Consider the following 22240-nt stretch of genomic DNA (forward strand, 5'->3'; position numbering starts at 1 on the left):
TCATGTGGATAGGGTAGTGAAGAAAGCTTTTGGTATGCTGGCCTTTATAAATCAGAGCACTGAGTATAGGAGTTGGGATGTAATGTTAAAATTGTACAAGGCATTGGCAAGGCCAAATTTGGAGTATTGTGTACAGTTCTGGTCACTGAATTATAGGAAAGATGTCAACAAAATAGAGAGAGTACAGAGAAGATTTACTAGAATGTTACCTGGGTTTCAGCACCTCAGTTACAGAGAAAGGTTGAACAAGTTGGGTCTTTATTCTTTGGAGCGTAGAAGGTTGAGGGGGGACTTAATAGAGGTATTTAAAATTATGAGGAGGATAGACAGAGTTGACGTGGATAGGCTTTTTCCATTGAGAGCAGGGGAGATTCAAACAAGAGGACATGAGTTGAGAGTTAGGGGGCAAAAGTTTAGGGGTAACATGAGGGGGAACTTCTTTACTCAGAAAACGAGCTTCCAGCAGAAGTGGTAGAGGCAGGTTCGATATCATCATTTAAAGTAAAATTGGATAGATATATGGACAGGAAAGGAATGGAGGGTTATGGGCTGAGTGCAGGTCAGTGGGACTAGGTGAGATTAAGCGTTCGGCACGGACTAGAAGGGCCGAGATGGCCTGTTTCCATGCTGTAATTGGTATATGGTTATATAAGTGAGGTAATAGTGACAAACCTTCACAAGAAGGCACAATATGAATCAGCATATCATGAAGGAGCAGTAGCAATACAGTTGTCAATGTAGTGCAGAAAGAGTTGGGGAGTTAGTCAGATACAGCCTTCCCTAAGCAGATCCATCCTGTCTTTGAAAATTCTATTCCGTATTAAATGGAGTTTTATACCATCTCTCAGAATTGATTTCAGTAATTTATGCGAACATAAAATTAAAGTAACTGGCTTGTAATTACTTTGTTTATCCTTTCTTTCTTCTTAAGCAATGGTACAACATTAACAACCCTCCCGTAGCTAGAGATAATTGCCAAATTATGGCCATGGCTTCTGAAATTGCTTTCCTTTTACATCCTGGGATACATTTCTTCTGGGAATGGTCACATATTCATTTCCAAAGGTATTTTGCATGCGGAAATTTTACTTTAATGTGTTTTTTCCATCCACTTATACACATCATCCATCAGTATATCATTAGTATTATGCCCTTTTTTGCAAACACAGCTACAAGCTACAAAGTATATTAATTATCAAAGTATGCATGCAGCACACAACCCTAAGATTCGTCTTCTCCACAGAGAGCCACAAAACAAATAAAACCATGGAATTGATTCAAAGAAAAACACCAAACACCACACACACAAAAAAAGAACAACAAATCGCACGAATGGCAAAAAAAAAGCGGAAAACGCAGAATATAAACTCAAAAGAGTACAGGCCACATTTAGATCCTCTCCAGTTCACCTACCAGCCCCGACTAGGAGTTGCGGATGCCATCGTCTACCTGCAGAACCGTGTCTACGCCCACCTGGACAAGCCAGCGACCACTGTGAGGGTCATGTTTTTTGACTTCTCCACCATCCGCCCTGCTCTGCTGGGGGAGAAGCTGACAGCGATGCAGGTGGATGCTTCCCTGGTATCATGGATTCTTGATTACCTGACTGGCAGACGACAGTACGTGTGCTTGCAACACTGCGTGTCCGACAGAGTGATCAGCAGCACTGGGGATCCACAAGGGACTGTCTTGTCACCCTTTCTCTTCACCATTTACACCTCGGACTTCAACTACTGCACAGAGTCTTGTCATCTTCAGAAGTTTTCGGATGACTCTGCCGTAGTTGGATGCATCAGCAAGGAAGATAAGGCTGAGTACAGGGCTAAGGTAGGAAACTTTGTCACATGGTGTGAGCAGAATTATCTGCAGTTAATGTGAAAAAGACTAAGGAGCTGGTGGTAGACCTGAGGAGAGCTAAGGTACCAGTGACTCCTGTTTCCATCCAGGAGGTCAGTGTGACATGGTGGAGGATTACAAATACCCGGGGATACGAATTGACAATAAACTGGACTGGTCTAAGAACACTGAGGCTGTCTACAAGAAGGGTCAGAGCTGTCTCTATTTCCTGTGGAGACTGAGGTCCTTCAACATCTGCCGGACGATGCTGAGGATGTTCTAAGAGTCTGTGGTGGCCAGTGCTATCATGTTTGCTGTTGCGTGCTGGGGCAGCAGGCTGAGGGTAGCAGACACCAACAGAATCAACAAACTTATTCGTAAGGCCAGTGATGTTGTGGGGATGGAACTGGACTCTCTCACGGTGGTGTCTGAAAAGAGGATGCTGTCTAAGTTGCATGCCATCTTGGACAATGTCTCCCATCCACTACATAATGTACTGGGTGGGCACAAGAGTACATTCAGCCAGAGACTCATTCCACCGAGATGCAGCACAGAGCGTCATAGGAAGTCATTCCTGCCTGTGGACCATCAAACTTTACAACTCCTCCCGTGGAGGGTCAGACACCCTGAGCCAATAGGCTGGTCCTGACTTATTTCATAATTTACTGGCATAATTTACATATTACTATTTAACTATTTATGTTTCTATTACTATTTATTATTTATGGTGCAACTGTAACAAAAACCAATTTCCCCCGGGATCAATAAAGTATGACTATGACTATGACCATATTCAGTTCACATCTGCAGGCCTCCCCAATCAAAATTGCCCAAAACAGCAACAAAAAGGAAGAGCTACCAGAAACCAGAAACACACCGCAATGTGAACCACAGAATCCAATCCACAAATCGTGTCGATCAAACCCTGGCCAAAACCCAGAAATCCAGCACCATCATCAGAAAGCATCATGGGAGAGAGACCATTCAAACGCAGGGACCTTCCTTCGGGAGCTGTGAGAAAGAGAGAGAGTGAGAGAGAGAGAGAGAGAGAGAGAGAGTGAGAGTGAGAGTGAGAGGGAGTGAGAGAGAGTGAGATAGAGTGTGAGGGAGAGTGAGGGAGTGTGAGAGGGAGTGAGAGGGAGAGAGAGTGTGAGAGTGAGAGGGAGAGAGAGTGAGAGGGAGAGAGAGAATGAGAGAGAGAGAGTGTGAGAGTGAGTGAGAGAGAGAGATAAAGAGAGAGAAGGAGAGAGAGAGAGAGAGAGAGAGAGAGAGAGAGAAAGAGAGAGAGAGAGAGAGAGAGAGAGAGAGAGAGAGAGAGAGAGAGAGAGAGAGAGAGAGAGAGAGATAGAGAGAGAGTGCAAATGAACCTTCACGCACAGACACCCTCCTCCGGCATCAACAAATGAGAGGATGGTGGACAGGCTGAATACCCGTTGCCCTCTGCACTCGCCTTGATGATTTCAATCTTTCTTGGTGATTTGGTCAGTGAGATCAGGGAGAAATGGAGGCGATCAAGGGCTCATGCCCCATCTCCAGGTTTCTTGGCCTTGAGACTGCACGTTTTACGTGAAGTCTCATGGAACCCTCTCGGTGACAGGAAAGTGCCAGATTGCTCAATTGGCCCAACGACACACCACTAAGCTGCAGATCACAGGCTCCAGCAGAACCATACCATAGAAACCATAGAACCATAGAAACTACAGCACAGAAACAGGCCCTTTGGCCCTTCTTGGCTGTGCCGAACCATTTTCTGCCTAGTCCCACTGACCTGCACACGGACCACATCCCTCCATACACCTCCCATCCATGTATCTGCCCAATTTATTCTTAAATGTTAAAAAAGAACCCGCATTTACCACCTCGTCTGGCAGCTCATTCCATACTCCCACCACGCTCTGTGTGAAGAAGCCCCCCCTAATGTTCCCTTTAAACTTTTCCCCCCTCACCCTTAACCCATGTCCTCTGGTTTTTTTCTCCCCTTGCCTCAGTGGAAAAAGCCTGCTTGCATTCACTCTATCTGTACCCATCATTATCTTATATACCTCTATCAAATCTCCTCTCATTCTTCTACGCTCCAGGGAATAAAGTCCTAACCTATTCAACCTTTCTCTGTAACTGAGTTTCTCAAGTCCCGGCAACATCCTTGTAAACCTTCTCTGCACTCTTTCAACCTTATTTATATCCTTCCTGTAATTTGGTGACCAAAACTGAACACAATACTCCAGATTCGGCCTCACCAATGCCTTATACAACCTCATCATAACATTCCAGCTCTTATACTCAATACTTTGATTAATAAAGGCCAATGTACCAAAAGCTCTCTTTACGACCCTATCTACCTGTGACGACACTTTTAGGGAATTTTGTATCTGTATTCCCAGATCCCTCTGTTCCACTGCACTCCTCAGTGCCTTACCATTAACCCCGTATGTTCTACGTTGGTTTGTCCTTCCAACGTGCAATACCTCACACTTGTCAGTATTAAACTCCATCTGCCATTTTTCAGCCCATTTTTCCAGTTGGTCCAAGTCCCTCTGCAGGCTCTGAAAACCTTCCTCACTGTCTACTACATCTCCAATCTTTGTATCATCAGCAAACTTGCTGATCCAATTTACCACATTATCATCCAGATCATTGATATAGATGACAAGTAACAATGGACCCAGCACTGATCCCTGTGGCACACCACTAGTCACAGGCCTCCACTCGGAGAAGCAATTCTCTACCACCACTCTCTGGCTTCTTCCATCGAGCCAATGTCTAATCCAATTTACCACCTCTCCATGTATACCTAGCGACTGAATTTTCCTAACTAACCTCCCATGCAGGACCTTGTCAAAGGCCTTACTGAAGTCCATGTAGACAATATCCACTTTCCTGGTAACCTCCTTGAAAAACTCCAACAGATTGGTCAAACATGACCTACCACGCACAAAGCCATGTTGATTCTCCCTAATAAGCCCCTGTCTATCCAAATGCTTGTAGATTCTGTCTCTTAGTACTCCCTCCAATAACTTACCCACTACCGACGTTAAACTCGCTGGCCTATAATTTCCCGGATTACTTTTCGATCCTTTTTTAAACAACGGAACAACATGAGCCACTCTCCAATCCTCCGGCACTTCACTCGTAGACAGCGACATTTTAAATATTTCTGCCAGGGACCCTGCAATTTCAACACTAGTCTCCTTCAAGGTCCGAGGGAACACTCTGTCAGGTCCCGGGGATTTATCCACTTTAATTTTCCTCAAGACAGCAAGCACCTCCTCCTTTTCAATCTGTACAGTTTCCATGGTCTCACTACTTGATTCCCTCAATTCCATAGATTTCATGCCAGCTTCCTTGGTAAATACAGACGCAAAAAACCTATTTAAGATCTCCCCCATTTCCTTTGGTTCCGCACAAAGCCGACCACTCTGATCTTCAAGAGGACCAATTTTATCCCTTACAATCCTTTTGCTCTTAATATACTTGTAAAAGCTGTTTGGATTATCCTTCACTTTGACTGCCAAGGCAAACTCATGTCTTCTTTTTGCCCTCCTGATTTCTTTCTTAAGTATTTTCATGCACTTCTTATACTCCTCAAGCACCTGATTTACCCCCTGTTTCCTATATATTTCATACAACTCCCTCTTGTTCTTTATCAGAGTTGCAATATCCCTTGAGAACCAAGGTTCCTTATTCCTATTCAATTTGCCTTTAATCCTGACAGGAACATACAAACTCTGCACTCTCAAAATTTCCCCTTTGAAGGCTTTCCACCTACCAATCACATCTTTGCCAGAAACATAGTTGAAAGAAAAACAAGCAACACACATAAAAATTGCTGGTGAAGACAGCAGGCCAGGCAGCACCTATAGGAAGAGGTACAGTTGACATCTCCTCCTATAGATGCTGCCTGGCCTGCTGCGCTCACTAGCAATTTTTATGTGTGTTGCTTGAAATTCCAGCATCTGCAGATTTCCTCGTGTTTGCGTTGAAAGAAAAAGATGATGTAAAGTAAGTAATTTCATGAACTGTCTACAGTATGTCACCCTCAGTCACGTTATTTGCTGGCTCCATCTTCTTCTGGTACCTTTTATTTTTTTGCCTTACCCATTAGGCTTTGTCATCTGGGGTCTATCAATTTGCAGTCCCGCCATTTTTCTTTGAGGCCACATGTTTACCTTTGAATCTCATCTTGAAAGACCCTGAGATTGATTTATAATCATTTGGTCACAGTCCATTTTTCTAAATTACTTTTCAACTCAGTGAAATGTTCCTTACTCCAATTTAGAACTTTTATCCTATTTCTTTGATTCAATTCTGTCTAAGACTCCTGGACCTGATTATTAAGTGTTTACTCATTACATAGATGCTGGCTGACCTACTTAACGTTTCCAAATTTTCTGTTTTAATTTCATTGCTTTGTCGTCAATTGATCTACTGAACGAAACTTCTACTAAGCACAACAATGGGAAAACTTACAACAGTGATTCAAGGCATCACTTTTTCAAGGGTACTTAGGGATGAATTACAAATGTTGGCTTCGCTAGTAGCACCCATATCACATGAATATTACAACTAAAAACTGAAGAACATGCAGCAGGATTGCCATTGGCCATCACAGATTTCTGATCTATGTCATAACTTAGTGCTCAGGTTGCTTCAATAAGATTAGGTCTTTCAATTTGTCTCACACACCATGTCTTTCCACAATGTTGCTCTTGTGGTTTGGAGATAAAATTCATTCCATTTGTTGGGAAAAAGGTTTGGGAAAGAAGCTCACGGGACTTCCCCTAATTTCTCTGTCAGAAAGGATTTGGCATTTACTCTGCATCCTCGATAATCCAAATGGCATCAAGCATTTGCAGTGTTGACAATAAGTGGCTTGCATCAAGGCACAGCGGTAGCATAGTGGTTAGTGAAACACTGTTAAAGTTCAGGCATCTCACAGTTTGGAATTCAATTCCGGCACTGTCCTTAAGGTGTTTGTATGTTCTCCTCGTGAACCCAGGGGTTTTTGTTCTCCCTGTGAACCCAAGGGTTTCCTTTAGATGCTCTGGTTTCCTGCCACAGTCTAAAGATGTACCAGTTAGTAGGTTAATTGGTCATTGAAAATTGTCCTGTGATTAGACTAGGGCAGTGGTCCCCAACCACCGGGCCACAGACTGGTACCGGGCTGTGAGAAACGATATGATTTGGCGATATGAGTCAGCTGCACCTTTCCTCATTCCCTGTCACACTCACTGTTGAACTTGAACGCATGCGAGATCATTACGCACGCGTCATCCATGTCAGTGTGGGAAGGAGATCAACTCCTCGAGCTTGCAAATGACGACGGGCTGAAAAGCATGTTTAACATAACATCTCTGCCAGCATTCTGGATCAAAGTCAAGGCTAAATATTCTGAGACAGCCACGAAAGCACTGAAAACATTGCTTCCATTTCCAACATATCTCTGCAATGAATGCAACGAAAACTAAATTGCGGAATAGACGGGACGTAAGGAACCTCCTTCGAGTATCGCTGTCTCCCATCACCCCGATAGGACCGTCTTGTTGCAGGGAAACAAGCTCAGGGCTCCCACTGATTCAGCGATATTGGTGTGTTGCAATGATTTTATATGTTCATATGGGGAAAATATGTGCTGTATGTTTAATATCCAAACGTTACTTTAAATGGTATGATGCTATTGACTTATATAACTATATAACAATTACAGCACGGAAACAGGCCATCTCTCCCCTTCTAGTCTGTGCCGAACGCTACTCTCACCTAGTCCCACCGACCTGCACTCAGCCCATAACCCTCCATTCCTTTCCTGTCCATATACCTAACCAATTTTTCTTTAAATGATAATATCCAACCTGCCTCTACCACTTCCACTGGAAGTTTGTTCAACACTTACTTCAAGCTCCCCTGTCCTCCCCTGATAATTGACTTATCACTATATTCATGCAAGGAAAATACGTGCTGTGTGTTTAATATTAAATTCGTTAGATAAACCCTTTTAGAAACGAAATTGAGTGTATTAGCCACTTATCACCTATATTGCGTTCGGTGATTAACACTCCTCCCCAACGAACAAAATTGCCAAAAACGATTTGTAGAAGGAAACCGGCACGCACACACGTGCAAATCACACATGCGCACTGGTTCCCGCACAAAGCTTCATGGTCATTGTAGTCTTTCTCCGGGTAAACCCAACATATATGACTGCTACTCTTGTTCGTTGGCAACTCTACCACCACCCACCCCCCCCCGCCCCCGATGGGCCCGTTCGCAAGAATATTGTCAATATGAAACTGGTCCGCAGTGCGACAAAGGTTGGGGACCCCTGGACTAGGGTTAAATAAGTGGGTTGCTGGGTGGTGCAACCTGTTGAACTGGAGCTCTAAATAATAAATAATAAAATCCTCACTGTAAAACAAATCCTCCATAAAACAAAGCAGGAGCAATTTCTTCATTAAGGTCAATTGAACTGTAAAGGAATTGCAATGACAATCTGTCATATCTCAGTTTGTCATATATCACAAATTCCTTTCTTCTACACTTCACAGACTTCAAAGTTTAAAGTAAATTTATTATCAAAGTACATCTATGTTACTGATAATTATTTTGAGATTTAATTTCTTTCAGCCATTTACAGGAAAAAATACAATAGAATTTTACAAACACCTATACATAAACAAAGACTGACCTACACCAATGGGCAAAAACCGTCTGTGCAAATAAAAATAACACAGAGAACGTGGGTTGTAAAGAGTCCTTGAAAGTGTGTCTAGATCATAGAATCAATTCAGAATGAAGTTATCTACACTGGCTCAGGAACTTGATAGTTGAAGGATAATAACTTTTCCTGAACCTGGTGGTGTGGGATCTAAGGCTTTTGTACCTCCTACCCAATTGTAGCAACGAAAACATAAAGCATAGAATCTTACAGCACAGTACAAACCCTTCAGACCATGACGTTGTGCTGACCTTTTAACCTGCTTTAAGATCAATCAAACTTTTAACTCTTACATAGCCCTCCATTTTTCTATCATCCACTTGCCTAGCTAAGTGTTTCTTAAATGCCTCTACCACCACCCATGTCAGGCGTTCCACACACCCACCACTCTCTGTGTAAAAAGCATACCTCTATGACACTCCCGATATACGTTGATCAAATCACCTAAAAATTATGCCCCATTGTATTAGCCAGTTCCATCCTGGCTTTGACATCTTTGACTATTCACTCTTTCTCATCTGTACACCCCTCAACTCTGTTCCAAAAAGAAAAGTCGTAGCTCACTCAACCTATCCTCACAAGACATGCACTCTCATCCAGACAACATCCTGGTAAATCTCCTCTACACCTTCTCTAAAGCTTCCACATCCTTCCAATGAACTGAACACCGTATTCCATGTGCGATATGACTAATGAAGGCCAACATACCACATGCCTTCTTTAACAATCCTATCAACTTGCACGGCAACTTTGAGGGATCTATGGATGTTGACTCAAAGATCCCTCTGTTCCTCCACACTGCTAAGATCCTTACTACTTTTTCCAAGTTGAACTCCATCTTCCAATTTTCAACCCAGCTCTGCATCCTGTCAATGTCCCATTGTAACCTACGACAACCTTCTGCACTATCCACATCTCCACCAACTTTCCACCAGAAGGAGACATGGCCTGGATGGTGGTGGTCTTTGATGATGAATGATGCTTTCCTGTGGCAGTACTCAGTGGTGGGAAGGGCTTTGCTTGTGATGAACTGGGTTGTATCCAACACTTTAGTTGTAGCAGGCCGTGATGCAACCAGTTAGAACACTCTCCACTGCGCATCCACAGAAATTTATCAGCATTTTGGGGATATACTGAATGTACAAAATGTCTAAAGATACTGTTGTGCCTTCTTTGTAACAACACTTACACGCAGATCCCAGGACACAAACTCTGATATGTTGATGCCAAGGAATTTAAAGCTACTGACATTCTCCATCTCCATTCCCCTAATGTGAACTGCTCAAGGTCCAGTATCTCTTTCCCATAGTTTAAATACCTAATAGTAAAGAGCATGCATTTAAGGTGGGATGGGGAAAGTGTGTGAGGCAAAACTGAGCCATTATAACAGACAGATTACCTAGAACTAAAATACAGACTCTCTTCCTCCATCCTTCTCAATATTTTCTCATTCCTTCATATTGTCGTATCACCTCTAATGCATTAGAAATTTTGTTGTTAAACACAAGCTTACGCTAGACCTCATTGTAATAGTGCAGAAGGCTGCTGAGAGGCAAGTCAAAGTGTGAGTGGAATGGAGAATTAAAGTGGTAGGCAACAGGCAGTAATGTTTGGGTCTCTGGATGATGGGGAGACAGCCACCCATGCCCACATTCAATGTATTACCATAATTCTGTTCATTAACTATCAATATAGCAAAGTCCATCTGTACAAAATTTGTGAATTAATCACCATTTTTCTCTGTTCTTCATAACCATAATCAACAACACTTCCTGAAGTTATTATACCACTTGCCATTTTTCCACTCACTAGTTCCAGAGTCTAAATAGCTTTGCATTGTAGGCAAACTTGTTTATATTACACTCTTTCATTTAAAACAATAAAGTTGATTGTGAAGAAGGGCTGTAATAGGACGAAAGACAAGAGGAAAAATGGACAGGCAGGTGGCAAAGAAACAATAGTTACGTCCAGAGAAAGTGTAAATATGAAAGGCAGCAGTCCAAAAAAATGGTGACAGTGATGATTTTGAAACGATTGAATTTCATATCCATTTTGGAAGGCAGTAAAATATCTAATTGAAAGATGAGATGCTGTTCCTTGAGCTTAAAATGAATCTCACTGCAACAGGAAGTCAGAGGGTTGGGAAAACAGCAAATCAGTGTAAGCTCATAAATTACATTTGAAAATTGACGGTAAAGAAGTGACTCAGTCAAGGTTTGGGTCTCTGCAGTGTACTCAGCAATGAACTTCAAACATCAAATATAGTGCATCAAACGGAAAAAAGTTTAACCTGGAAAGGAAAGCTTGAGAGCTTGCATATTGGGAAGAGAAAAGCTAAATATACTAATCCCCTGCATTTGTATAGAAAAAGTTGTGAAAGGGCAAGGAGCCTCAGCAGTCATGATACTTTCAACAAATATGAACTACGTGCATAAATCAATTTGAATAACAAGGAAAATACCTAAATATTCCCACTGCAGCTGACCATTTGTCACTATATGCAGACTTATTTCAATGAATCCATTCACTTTTAAATTTAAGTTTTCATACATATAATTTCAAAATGATTTTAAGTACTTAATTTGCATTCACTGTAAAACTACGTGTAGTGAAGATGTCTCCAAGCTTTTCCCATGTTCCCATAATTTCCATGATGGATCTGCCAACCAGCATAGCTGGTGTGTGATGTTAAGCTTTTTCCATTAGTGGTCTCTCTTATTCCCTCTCAAAGCAAAAGCATCTGAATTCTTATGAATTACGCATTACGCTTTTTGGCAGATGCAATATGGTAATAATAGCTGTAGAAACATTTCCTTTCCCCTGAACTCTTTTCCTAGAAGGTTCGATAATACCCTTTGGGAGAATGAAGATGTTAAACTTGAATGACAGATGCGCTTTATTCTTTTGTGAATAATCAGGCCATTATTGCAGTGTAGACTAAAACCGCCAGGAAACAGCACTGCTGCAAGTTGCATGCATGGATGTAAACACACTTATTATTACTGCAAGTCTACAGTTACAGCCAGTATGGAGCTGGGCTTTGTATTTCTATGTTTAAATCTCTTTACATGTGAATTACAAACAAAAGATGTAAGATATCCATTGGATGCCATATATTATTCATAATCAGTTTGGCAGGAGGATCTGATTTCTTAAAAATGCTTTAACAAACCTCTCAAATGGAAGGAATCTCAACAGGGGAAAATGCAGCTATTTTATATGAATGGAAAGATCTTCATTACAGAATTATTTATAATGTTTAAAATTCAGATAAAAAAGCAAATACTTTCATTTTTTTAATACCTTTTATCAGTAATGATTAACAATGATTTGTTAGGGACCAGTTGCTAAACTTGTTGCTGATTTAGTACTGGCAAAGATGGATCCACTCCAACCCATCATATGTCAAGCTCAGCTTCAGCTATACTAACTTCTCTGGTTCTGAGCTTTTCCACACATATTGTTCATATTCTGAAAAATAAAAAGAAGATGGAAATAAACACTATTTTAAATGTAAACTTGATTCGGCACTAGCAATGAGACTGGGGATTTTGTAGTCAAGTCTCTTTTATTGAATAATGTCATTGCTGCCATTTTTTTAGGTAATATCTTAAAATAAATCCTGACTCCATGTCCAGGTGGAAATAAATATCCACAGTATAATCATAACAGCAGGGAATTTTCTGGGGAAGTCAAAGGCCAAATATCTGTGAGACCGAGTCAGAGTCTACTGGAGGCTGAAGTTGGTCTGTCCGAGGGTTGGAGAATTATGTATGTTTGTGGGAGGGAGGGAGGAACAGGGCTTGTTATTGTTTTGTTGCATTTTGAATTGTTCTGCCAAGCATGCTGTGCTGCTGCTGGAATGTGTGACAACATTTATGGACTGCCCCCAGCCTACCTTGGGTGTGTTGATTGCTCATATAAATCAGGGGTCCCCAACCTTTTTTGCACCATGGACCGGTTTAATATTTACAACATTCTTGCGGACCGGCCGATTTGGGGGGGAGGGTGTTCAAGAAGGGTTAAACTCACCTCAACATGTCTTTTAAAGTTAGGGTTGCCAACTTTCTCACTCCCAAGTAAGGGACAAAAGTAGCAGTCAAATCCTGGGACACTTGTGTTTACCCCAGAAAGGCTACCATGACCATGAAGCCTTGCGCGGGCACCTGTGTGCGTATGCATGACATGCGCATATGTGATGTGCGCACGCACGTACATGCTGATTTTTTTTCCCACAAATCGGTTTTGGCTTAATCTTCCCGACTATACTGTACATACATTACTTCTACTTTATATAGGCAGTGTATTTATCATATCATTCCTGCTTTTACTATATGTTAGTGCTATTTTAGGTTCTATGTGTTATTTGGTAGGTTATATTTTGGGTCTGGGAACGCTCAAAAATTTTTCCCATATAAATTAATGGTAATTGCTGCTTCGCTTTACGCCATTTCCGCACGAAAGGTTTCATAGGAACGCTCTACCTTAGCGGGGGAAATATGGGACAAGGGCGGTCCCATATGGGACAAACCAATTTAGCCCAATATACGGGATGTCCCGGCAATATGGGACAGTTGGCAACCCTATGTTCAAGTTCAACAGTGCGTAACAGGAAATGAGGAAAGGTGCAGCTGACTCATATCGTTTCCTTGCAGCCCGGTAGCATATGCTTTGCGGCCCGGTACCAGTCTGCGGCCCGGCGGATGGGGTCCGCTGATGTAAACAACATATTTTACTGTATTTTTCGATATACGTATGAGAAATAAACCTTGAGTCTTGAATCTTTAAAGATATACTAAGAAATTTCTGAAAGAGATTGATAAAGATGATTGAGTGAGAGAGATGCAGAAAAGATTCACAGGTTGCTTGGATTGGAGGGCTTGAGTTATAAGGAGAAACTGGATAAGCTGGGACTGCTTTCCCTGGAGTGAAGGAGGCTGGAGGTGAGCTTACAGAGATATATAAAATTCTGAGGGGGATAGGATGGACTTTTTCCAGGGTACAGGACTCTAAACTAGAGGGCACAGGTTTAAGTGGAGAGCAAAAAAAAGTTTAAAGGGAATCCAAGGTGCAGTCTTTCCACACAGAGTCATAAATATATGGAATGAATTGTCAGACGAAGTGGTAAAGGCAAGTTCCAATATTTAAATGACATTTGAGAAAGATATGGGCCAAAGGCAGGGAAATGAGATGAGACTACATTGGCGCCATGGGTAAGCAGGGCTACAGGGACAGTTTCCAAACTGTTTGTTTATGAATGAGAGGGAGATGATAAGACAATGATTGTCTAATTGGGAACTTTAGAGCTAGGGCTGATAGTTTGGGCACACAAGGTTAGAAACTTAAGGATGAGAAGAAGAATATTTTTGTACATATACAATTTAACTTCTTCGCAATTTTTTAATCTCAGATGTGCAATTGGTGAGAGTACTCACGGTTGACATCAACAGCATTTTTTTTACATAAATGTGATTCAGAAGTAATGAGAATCAAATGACAAATGACAATGCATGCATGATGGATCAGATTTGTTACTCCAACATCCATTTTTTTTTTCTTTTCACATATTCAACATGCACAGGTTTGACTATCCTGTTATACAAAAGACATTGTCAAACCAGAGAGGGTGCAGAGGAGATTTACAAAGATGCTGCAAAAAGGGCCTGAGTAATAGGGAGAGGTTGTCCACATGGATCTTTATTCTCTGGAATGCTGGAGAATAAGGGACAACCTCATAGAGGTTTAGAAAATCATGAGGGGTGTAGATAAGATGAATGGTCATCATCTTTTCTCCAGGGTTGGAAAGTCCAAAATTAGAGAGCACAGATACAAGAGGGGTGGGATTTAAAAGAGACCTGAGAGATAACTTATTTACTCAGAGGATAGTGAGCACCTGTAATGTTCAAAGTTCAAATTTATTATCAAAGTATGTATATCATACACAATCTTGAGATTCATCTTCTTGCAGGCACTCACAAATCAAAGAAACACAATAGAATTCACTGAAAGATACACACAAGACCACCACACATCCAAATTACAAAAGAGGGTAAATCACGCAAATAGTAAAAAAAAATACACATGGAACACGAACTGAAGAATCTCCAAGGTGAGTCCACAGCTGCTGATCCCGTTCAGTGCGGAGGCATGTAAGCCTGTCTAGGACCCCGATGGCTGCAGAATAACAACTACTCCTGAACCTGACAGCGTGGACCTAAGACTCCTGCACCTCCTGCCAGACCCTAGTACTGAGAAGAAAGGGAGATCGGTCAAACTGAGGCAGATGGTGTTGAACGCCTGTTCATTTCTCGATCTCATCATTGATGATTTTAATCTTGTTCGACGCTTTGATTGGTGCAGAATAATGTAGCCAACTATGGATTCCTCTTCCACTAACAGGTCTTGATGCAATGTCCTGTAATGGCTACCCCAGTGTACCTGCACTCTTGAAAGTCTAGTCGCCAAATCCCCCAGGAGATTTCAAAAGCGCCAGATCATTTACTTTAGACACAAGGAAATCTGCAAATGCTGGAAATTAGAGCAACACACACAAAAAATGCTGGTGGAACGCAGCAGGCCAGGCAGCATCTATAGGAAGGGGTACATTCGACGTTTCGGGCCGGGACCCTTTGTCAGGACTAACTGAAAGAAGAGATAGTAGTCGGTTCAAAAGTATATCCTTAAAAGGGAGAATACAAGCTGCAGACTGCAGCAAAAGAATCAGAATCAGAATCAAGTTTATTATAAATTAGCAGCAGCAGTTCAATGCAATACATAATCTAGCAGAGAGAAAAAAATAAATAAGTACATCAATTACAGTATACATATATTGAATAGATTTTTAAAATGTGCAAAAACAGAAATAGAAACATGGAAAACCTACAGCACAATACAGGCCCTTTGGCCCACAAAGTTGTGCCGAACATGTCCCTACCTTAGAAATTAGTAGGCTTACCTACAAGCCCTCTACTTTTCTATTATCTATTATCCTTCCTGTAGTGAGGCGACCAGAACTGAGCACAGTACTTCAAATGGGGTAGCCTCACTACAGGAAGGATGTGGAAGCCACAGAAAGGGTGCAGAGAAGATTTACAAGGATGTTGCCTGGATTGGGGAGCATGCTTTATGAGAATAGGCTGAGTGAACTCGACCTTTTCTCCTTGGAGTGATGGAGGATGAGAGGTGACCTGATAGAGGTGTATAAGATGATGAGAGGCATTGATCATGTGGCTAGTCACAGGCTTTTTCCCAGGGCTGAAATGGTTGCCACAAGAGGGCACAGGTTTAAGGTGCTGGGGAGTAGGTACAGAGGAGATGTCAGGGGTAAGTTTTTCACTCAGTGAGTGGTGAGTGCAACTCCCTAACCAATTTTACCTCTCTATCTTTCCTAAAACATTAAAACCCTGGAACATTAAGCACCCATTCCTGTCCCTCTTTCAACCAAGTTTCTGTAACGGCCACAATATCATAGTTTCATGTACTGATCCATGTTCTAAGTTGATCACCTTTACCCATAACTATTCCTAGCATTAAGATACACAAACTTCAAACTATCCGTCCCATCACATCTATTACTTTGCTCCTGCCTACCTTTATTGACACGGCTATCGACCTTCTTCTCCATCCCTCCACTCGCTGACCTGGTGCTCTGATTCCCATCTCCCCGCCAAAGTAGTTTAAACCCTTCCTGGCTTGGAGGTTAGCACCAGCAAACCTCCTGGCTAGTATATTGGTTACCCCTTGTTCATCTGTATGAATATCATTTGCTTTAGCAATCTCAGCATTAGCTAATCATACAGAGACATTTACTACATTTATTTTGTGTTTACGATTTACTACAATGATCTTTCTCATTATATTATTTAATACAGCAATCCAATGTATTGTGTAATCTAGCAAAGAAACATCACTCTTTAGTACTGAGAACCAACCTGAGATGTACAAAAAGGCAAATTTATAATAGAATTATTAGATGTGAAGAAGTTTTCGATTGAAAGTATAATAAGGTTAGACCTTGGACATTCACCAATTTTTATTAATGGACCACAGAAAACATTCTATCTGGATACATCACAGTTTAGTACGGCAACTACTCTGCCCGTGACCACAAGAAACTGTAGAAAGTTGTGGACACAGATCTGTACATCACGGCAACCAACCTCCCTCTCACTGACACTGTCTACCTTCCCGCTGAGTTGGTAAAGCAGCCAGCATAATCAGAGACACCACCCACCTTGGACATGTTTCCTTCTACCCTCTCCCATCTGAAAGCATGTACCACCAGGCTAAATGGACAATTATCCCACTGTTGTGAGTTTCAGTTTTACATGGTTCTCCCAGACAGCCATGATTCCTGAGACAATGGAGATTTCCCTTGAGTTTCCAGTTGCTGTGCTCACTTCCTAAGGAGGCTGGAAGTTCAGTGGAGCTGGAACAAGTATTTTCAGGAACATATAATGTTATTGCTTTGTTATGGACTAGACTCTGTTTTGTTTATTCATGTGCTGATGGGATTACCTATTTTTTTAAAGAAAGCAAAAAAAAAATCATTGTGGTAGGATGCCTCAATTAATTTGTTTGTGATCTGCTTTCAAACTCTGGATCTAAGATAATGTGAATGAAAAGCACTGCTCCCAGTTCAGTGCCCCAGATTCACTGTAACATGAGGGGTAATTGATTATGCTGCAAGGTTATTTTTAATGTTTTAATCCATGTGTAAACAACTACATGAGCAAAGCTGCTTCAATGGTCCAGTGTAGATTAATTTTAATCAGTTCAGTTGTTCAGTGCAGCAGAAGTAAACCATCCTGCCTCAGCTGGCACATACTTATTGCTGTTCTTTGTCTGTCACTCTAATACAATCACATCTTGTGCAGAACTGACTGCTTTGTCAATTTGGTGAAGGCCACATATAGTGACATTGCTATAGCCAGCCAAAGAAAAAATGATTGGGTAATTCGCCTGCTCATCAAGCTTTGTGATAATGTTAGAGATGACAGAGGATGCATAAATGGCTCTTAATGCGACAACTTCCAGTTGAAATTTTATTGTCTACTGCCTTTCAGAGGATGATGATGAAGGATAAATCAATACTCAACCATAATTACTTTTTAACTGCAAGCCAACACTGATGATCATATGGAGGAGTATGCCTAACCACTGTTACAGCCTAGTCCACCATTCAATAAAATTAAGATTGATCATCGTAGCTCTACTTTCCTTGTTATTCCACACACCATATTAATATCCTTCTGTTACATTGAGAATCAGAAACTACTACAAAAATTGCTGTAAGACATTTTCTTTATATGTCATCACTATTTACATTACTTACAATCTGAAAATTTAGGTGGGGAAGAAATTCAGGTGTGGGAATTTTATAAGGTCAAGACGTGCGCGGTTGAAGTATTTGGAAGGGACTAGGACTGTATAAGGAAGTAAAGGCTCAAAGGTTCATTTATTATCAAAGTATATAACTCTGAAATTCTTCTTCTCCAGATAGCCATGAAATCAAGAAAGAAAAGAATGGTAACATTATCATCAATCCCCAAATCCCTCCTCTCTGCACAAAAACAGAATAGGCACATCGACCCTTAATCACTCTGCCCCCGCACGCAAAAAATGAGAAAGATCAGGCAAAAAACATGGAATTTAAAAAACTATAAGACTGAAAAAAGACAATAGTCCAAGTCCATGTCCAAAACACAGAAGACCTGGGTAACATTCTCCAGGCACAGCAGCAAGCGTTGCCCTCACCGGCAGCAGAGCAATTTCACCAGAGATCTAAAGGCAGACTCCAATCTCTGGTATCAGAGTGATCCCACCAGCAGTCAAAAGGCAAGTAGCCGGCACTCACCTTCTGCATTGGCCTCTATATTTCAATCTCCCTTGTCACTCTAAACAGTGAACAATGAAAATTTTAGTCGGTGAAATGGAGTCAAACATTGGTTTGTACCCCATCCTGCAACCTTCTCACCACAAGTTTCGTGGACACTCCTTCTGCCTCCCGAAACCTTCTCAGAGACTGCAGAGCCTGAAACACCCAAATGATTGCCAAACTGCAAATAAGGGGCTCCAACAGTTGCAGAATCACATTCGAGATTAAAAACAAACATAAAAGACATTAAAGAAGTGAAATATATGATTTTGTGATCTATCCAGAAGATATTGACCGAAGAAGAGTTGTACCTAGACGCCATCTTGACCAGAAAATTGATCAGGGAAAAAATTATGAAGTACTAAAAGTAAAGAGTGCATGAAGGATTTGTAAAAGACACAAAAACTAAAGCAATAACTGGAGAAAAAGAAGTGTTTGCTCTAATACCTAATAGGCAGATGTGATTACAGTGGCTAAGGCTGAAAACTCCAAGTCATGTTTCAAAATGGCAAACAAAGTAAGTTTAGATAAAGATTAAAAAATGAAGAACAGAAAACACCAGTGGAAGTTATATGTAGGCATTCCCTCCTCCCCTAGTTACAGACCCCTCGGGGGTCAGTGTGGACATGGTGAAGAATTACAAATACCTGGGGATACAAATTGACAATAAACTGGACTGGTCAAAGAACACTGAAGCTGTCTGCAAGAAGGGTCAGAGCCGTCTCTATTTCCTGAGGAGACTGAGGTCCTTTAACATCTGCCGAACGATGCTGAGGATGTTCTACGAGTCTGTGGTGGCCAGTGCTATCATGTTTGCTGTTGTGTGCTGGAGCAGCAGGCTGAGGGTAATAGACACCAACAGAATCAACAAACTCATTCGTAAGGCCAGTGATGTTGTGGGGATGGAACTGGACTCTCTGACGGTGGTGTCTGAAAAGAGGATGCTGTCCAAGTTGCATGCCATCTTGGACAATGTCTCCCATCCACTACATAATGTACTGGTTGGGCACAGGAGTACATTCAGCCAGAGACTCATTCCACCGAGATGCAACACAGAGCGTCATAGGAAGTCATTCCTGCCTGTGGCCATCAAACTTTACAACTCCTCCCTTGGAGGGTCAGACACCCTGAGCCAATAGGCTGGTCCTGGACTTATTTCACAATTTACTGGCATAATTTACATATTACTATTTAACTACTTATGGTTTTATTACTATTTATTATTTATGGTGCAACTGTAACGAAAACCAATTTCCCCCGGGATCAATAAAGTATGACTATGACTATGACTAGATAGGGGGTGTATGGGGTGTCAGGGAGGGGTAGCACCTCTGATGGGGGAATATGTTGCGTCCTTTTTAAGGCGGTTAGCCCACCTTTGGGCCTCACCTGGCACTCAGCTCTCACCTGTGGCTCCTCATAGCTGTTTGCATGCGACAGCGGCCACACCCAGGGCAATGGCTTCGACAAGCCGGCTAAACCAGATGAGGGTAGCCAACGGGTCTTAAACCCTCGGTGAGATAGGGAGATGTCTATCCCAGCATACGAAGACAGACTCCGGCAGATTGAGCGGATGAGACCCATGGAAGGTCCAACGGTCAAGAAGGCAATCTCTGCAAACATCGTGGAATGTGTAGAGCACGACAAGGCACAGAAAACATCCTATCTCCAGCTGTCTCGACTCTTGTCTTGCCACTGGATCCAGATGGGAATTGGGAAGAAAGAGTGAGGCTGATGCTGTGCAACTCTCTCTCACTTAAATCCAAATCAAGTGCGAGTCTCAACACCATCATCATCATCACCCTCAACCTTTGAAGACCTGTGGCGATGGGCAAGTGATGAAGCAGTAGGTGTGGATACACTGGGAGCTGTAGTCATGGACCTGCACACAGGCGGCTCAGGTCTAATGGTCGTTTTTCACTGACCGAAGCAGCAGTGAAACTCGGCGTCTACCTGGGCCACTGAGCAGCCCTCTTTAGGAACGCACTGCTCACCTCCGTAGCATGAGGGAGGGGCTAGAAAAGGTGCCCTAAACATTGCCTGCTTCATTATACCCTGGCCAATTTACCGTGGCTGGCGGGGATCCTATCTTGGCGGTCGAACTAACACAACATGCCAGGTGATACTGCTCACCATTGGCACTTGGAACATGCGCACGCTATTGGACAACCCTACAGCAAACAGATCAGAGAGAACAGCCTTAGTTGCCAGAGAGCTTGCAAGATACAACATTGACACAGCAGCCCTGAGTGAGACTCGTCTTGCCAACGTAGGTCAGCTGACTAAAACTGGAGGCGGATACACTTTTTTCTGGAGCGGTCGCGGCAGCGATGAGCGTCGTGATACTGGAATTGGATTCGCCATCAGGAGTCACCTTGTTCGGAAACTTGCCAGTCTCCACAAGGGTGTGAACGACCGGCTCATGACACTACAGCTTCCGCTACAGAATGGAGGTCAAGCCATCCTGATCAGCGACTATGCCCCCACAACGACCAACCTGGACGAGACAAAGGACAGGTTCTATGAAGAACTAGACACCCTGCTATCAGCAGTGAGCAGCACTAACAAGCTGATCTTGCTCGGCGACTTCAATGCAAGAGTAGGGTGCGACTCTGCAGCCTGGCAGGGAGTTGTTGGGAGTCATGGAGTGGGCAAATGTAACAGTAACGGCCTACTCTTACTGAAGACCGGTGCAGCACACAACCTCCTCATCACCAACATAACTTTCTGTCTGCCTACCCATAACAAGACCTCCTGGATGCACCCCCACTCTAAGCATTGGCATCTTATCGACTATGTCATTGTTAGGAGAAAAGACAGACAGGATGTCAGAGTGACCAAGGCCACGTGTGGTGCTGACTGCTGGACAGATCACAGGCTCATTGTCTCCAAAATGAAGCTCCGCATCAAACCCAAGAGGGAACCACAAGGAAGCAAGGCTATGAAAAGAATCAATGTGGCAAGGCTGAAGAACCCCAGCATTGCTTCAGCACTGGTTGAAGATTTAGAAGCCAAGCTTGTTGACTTACACCTTGCAGGCAGCGCTGTGGACGACTGGGATCGCTTCAAGGATGCTGTCCATTCATCTGCACTGAAGATGCTAGAGCTCTCTACTCGCAAGCAGCATGACTGGTTCGATGAGGATGATGAGGAGATACAGGCTCTACTTGGTGAAATGCACCGTCTTCATCATGCCCATCAGAACGATCCATCATCAGCTGCCAAGAAAAATGCCTTTACCAGTGCTCGCAGGATAGTTCAGAATAGGAAAGGAAAGGTACGTTGCATCCGGAGTTTCTCCGGTTAGCAGACGATTTCCCTCCACGCCTCTCTGATGTAGTGGGGAACCACATATTAGGGAAGTTACAGCAGTATTTTGCCATTGGCTTCTGCCAGGTGAGTTTCCAAAGAGATCACACAGCTTGTAACCCAGCACGGATGGAAAGCGTGCAGGGGAGCCGGCTGGATTCGAACTCAGGACCTTTCGTCCCGAAGTCCGGCACTGATGCCACTAGGGCAGCAGTTCAGAATAAACTGCGTAAAATGCAAGATGCCTGGCTGAGCGCCAAGGCAGATGAAATACAGGGATACGCTGACAGAAACGACTTGAAACGATTCTATGGAGCCCTTAACACTCTCTACAGACCTCAGTCTCTCGGGAGTTCCCCCCTCCTGAGTATAGATGGTATAATTCTCATTACAGAGAAGGCTCAGATCCTGCAGAGATGGGCTGAACACTTTGAAGCCATCCTCAACTGACCGCCATCTATTAACGATGAGACGATAGACAGGATTCCTCAGGTCGACATCAACAG

General features: G+C 42.6%; 1 protein-coding gene across 1 annotated transcript in view; it reads right to left on the minus strand.

Annotated features, from left to right (window-relative positions):
- LOC134354636 (xenotropic and polytropic retrovirus receptor 1 homolog) overlaps nt 1–22240 on the minus strand; it is a 411898-nt gene that overhangs the window by 244655 nt on the left and 145003 nt on the right. The window lies entirely within an intron of this gene.

Source organism: Mobula hypostoma, chromosome 12 (assembly GCF_963921235.1).
Source record: "Mobula hypostoma chromosome 12, sMobHyp1.1, whole genome shotgun sequence".
NCBI lineage: Eukaryota > Metazoa > Chordata > Chondrichthyes > Myliobatiformes > Myliobatidae > Mobula > Mobula hypostoma.